Genomic DNA, 3,788 nt, shown 5'->3' with positions numbered 1-3,788 from the left:
TAAAAAAAGGACGATGCGAAGTGTACGATCAACCGGAGCCAGTAAGTAAACACCAAAATACCATATAGTTTATCTTATATTGTGATTTGATAGAATAGTATGCTAGTGATAGGCTAGGGATCTTCAGGACTTGCATGGTCGAATTGCTTGATTATGTGATGCCTTAGTTCCTATTGAGTTTCCTTTTTTGACTGTTGTGTGACTCTTTCGCGTGTGAATTAGCTATTTTGTGGATGTGCCAAGTCAAATGCTACATGGGTTAAATGATCTTAGGAGGAGGGATTTGGTCCTGTTGCGCAGCTCTTGTCTGAGTCAAACCACTGCAGGATTAAATCTCTTAATTTGAGATTGTTTCAGTTGTGTGGCATGTGATTGTATTCATGCAATAGTTATCTGGCACTAATGGAGGGTCATGTGGCAATCATCTTATGGTATGTATTATAGAGTTAGTTGGCCAGTCGCGTTTTTGGATGACGTAGCGGTGGTTTCCCTAGTTTAGGCGCGGTTCACCGCATGTCGGCATGAGGAAGGATTAGCCACTCTTGAGAGAGTGAGGGTATGGATAAGATGCGCAGGAGATGCTGGGAGTCCGAGATTGGGGATTTCGCACAAGGATATTGCCGGTTTTATTGCATTTAGTTCATTTGTTTTGCTGTTGAGCAGGTTTCAGGAGTATTTTATAACAAGGACTTAGAGGACCAGAGATGATTCTTGAGGAAAGCATGGATAGGTGTGAAGGTAGTATTGGGCACGTACTAATGAAAGCATAGGATCCGTACTCGGCTCAAGGAAGATCTCAAGAATTATAAGGGCTGGTCAGGGAAGGTAGCATGGTTGGATGCTAAGGTTCGTGGCATTGGTTCCGTTCCTGTCAATCTTTTGGTTGTGGTTGCTCATACATGAGGATGGTCCTTGTATTTGGTGTGAGCCCAGTGGTGTTATCAATTTTGGTTGTCTGGTGTAGACCTAGTAAGTACTGGTTGAGGCTTCAGGGGTTTTGCTCGAGGACAGGATGTGTGTCACGAGACTCAAGAAGGGAGTAACGATTATGATCAGCTTGAGTTTTTCAGCTGGAAGTAGAATGGTTGATTGATGGATTGTAATGTCGTTTTCTGGGGCAAGGATTGCGCCCTTCCAGTTTTCTGAGTTCGAAGGAGTGAGCAGACTTGTGACCCCTGGGCCAGGTTGTATTCCAGCTTGGGGTCAGTTGGGCGTAGGGGTTGGCAATAGTATTTCAGCGCTGGTGAGCGCAGATGGTTCGACGTGGCATGAGTATCTTGTGAGCCTTATACGATTACCGTCCCTACCCATAGGAGCTAAGATTCGATTCGCCTTGGATCTCTTTTATTAGGCGTCAAGGATTGATTGTGCGATCTATTGCACTTTTGGGATTAGACAATACGTCTTGGGAGTAGTTGTAGCCCGAGTTAGGGCAGAGGTTGTTTCAAATACTACAATTCAGTCGTGGATGATTGAGCTGGAAAGTGTGTCAGGGTGCGTGACCCTAAATGATATGATTTTTAGAGCCCGAGAATTGGAGACTTGTTTAGAGCACATTGGAAAGAGGTGTATTATATGGGAGGTCTACGGACAGGGTTTTACAGGATGGTTATCCACCATCGTTAGGATTCGGTGGTTTCAGTCATTGTGCTCATATTGTCATGTGTGGTCGCCAAGGGAAGTGGTCTATTACTGAGGTTTTGGTTTGAGCATCTGTGATTTGTGTTTCAAGATTTGAGTGTAGTATCATGTCAAAGTGTTTGGGATTATTAATGTTGGTGGGATTCAATAAGTGTTCATCTAGTCTTCAGTGAGTGTGCGGTCTTTTAAGTTAGCTAGTAATGGATCACTAGCAAGGTTAAGCGTTGGTAGCTAGTGGTTCAATCGTCGTAAGGTAAGAAGGAATGGGAATCCTTCAACTCTCATGTTCTTTGAGAATTTAGTCAATTCAAAGTGGGGGATAATTGTCCTGGGATCCAAAAGCAGGAGCGGTTTTGAAACTGTGATAAGTTCCACATTTCCGTCAGGGAGGAAGGCGACCCCAATGGTTGTTTGGTTTGAGGGTTGTGTGAGTTGGGAGTTCGGTAAAACTCCCCAACATGTGAATCACGTCTACTTGGGGTTTGATTGCAGAAACTGGGAAATCAGGTTGGGGTGAAAGTGTAAGTCCCAACACTATGGATCTTATAAGATATCAATCAATCTATTTAGTGAATGTGGAATGTAAACCAAATAGAGATTCAAGAACACAAGATAAATTTCAATTCACACGATTCTATGAATAGCAAATCGTCTGGTACATTGAAACTATAACTTCAGCCGTGAACAAAAAAATGAGCAGCAACTAACTAAATCACGACTGAATACATCAATATATATATATATATATATATATATATATATACCAGTACAAAGCCTCAAAAGCCCAAATCATCAAGACCGTAAACACTAAGTGTTCATGGGTCAACCAACCGTGAACATATACGGATCCACTAACATACTAACATTCTAAGCCCAATAAATAGAAGCATTATGAGACCAGCATAAACCACAAATGTATAACCCAACAATCTCCCCCTTGGTTTATTCTTGGCTGCTATTACAGTTTATTTACAAGATGAACGTCAGACTGATCGAACGCCCCAGCCCATAACCTCCTTTCAATTATAGTGGCAACCATTCCAGTGAAAGCTTTTCCAGCTGATTCAAACAATTCATTTTCTACAAAAAGTTGAAAGTGTGACAAAGTACAAATATCACGTTCTCCAAACTTCAACAAATCCTTGGGATCGACAATGCGATACTGGCTCTTTTGCAGCTTGATCATCGTCAATGCGGAAGCCTCATCATAAACCCAAAATAGCATTGAGTCCAAGGTGCCTTCTGGTAAATGTCTGGGCAGCAGAATCTTTTTAGCTTGCTTTGTAGGAGGCCACATAACATTCACCATGGTTTTATTTGTGTGACGGTCAATACGATCCTTAGCCTTCTTCGTGAACGATGAAGCAGTCTTCATGCCTTCAAATTTCTTTTTAGATTGATCCTCAAGAAACCTCTTAAAACCCCAAGCCACGGTGTCATTGGTCAACTTTTGTCCAGTACATAAAGTCAGTTGGCTTCTCGTAATACTCAATTCGACTGCTCTTTCACTTCACGACCTACATTTTCTTGTCAGCATCATATCCCCATATCAAAATGCCAGAGCGATCTCCATACTTGTCAATAAATTTCTTTCCAATTTCTCTTAAAAACATTTCAGTTTGATCTCCTAGAGCATTCTGATCCAAATGTTTCATCATTAACATCTTCCCTTTCAACTGCTCAATTCGAGCTTGTTTTTCTCTTCTTTATTGAGCAGAAGAAGGACCTGAAGATAAAAAGGTGTCCATATTCGCGTGTGGAGCAGGTCTACCAACTCTTTCACTCACACGTTGAGAGGGCGGATTGACTGGATTAGCGCTAGATATAGAAATCTTTTCACCTTCAGCGCTTAAAGGTTGAAAATCATCACCAAACTTCAGGTGTAAGCGTTGATTCATGTCAAAGAATAAAGTAGTTATACCACCAAGATTCGTTTGAAGTACAGAAATCTTTACATTATTAGCAGATTTCTTCTATTCAAGGCTAGAAACTCTCACATCCAGACTACCAATCAAAAAATCCTTCTCAATTGACTCCTGCTTCAAAAGCATAATCTCTTGTTTAAGCTCATAGACGGTTTGATGGGGGGTTTTTATCACCTCCTTGCTTGGAGCCAATAGATATGCCTTTTCCTTTGGACTAAGAAA

The sequence above is a fragment of the Lactuca serriola genome, chromosome 2 (assembly GCF_051521515.1).
Source record: "Lactuca serriola cultivar US96UC23 chromosome 2, Lser_US96UC23_V15, whole genome shotgun sequence".
Taxonomy (NCBI): Eukaryota; Viridiplantae; Streptophyta; class Magnoliopsida; order Asterales; family Asteraceae; genus Lactuca; species Lactuca serriola.
This window is presented reverse-complemented; position numbering follows the sequence as displayed.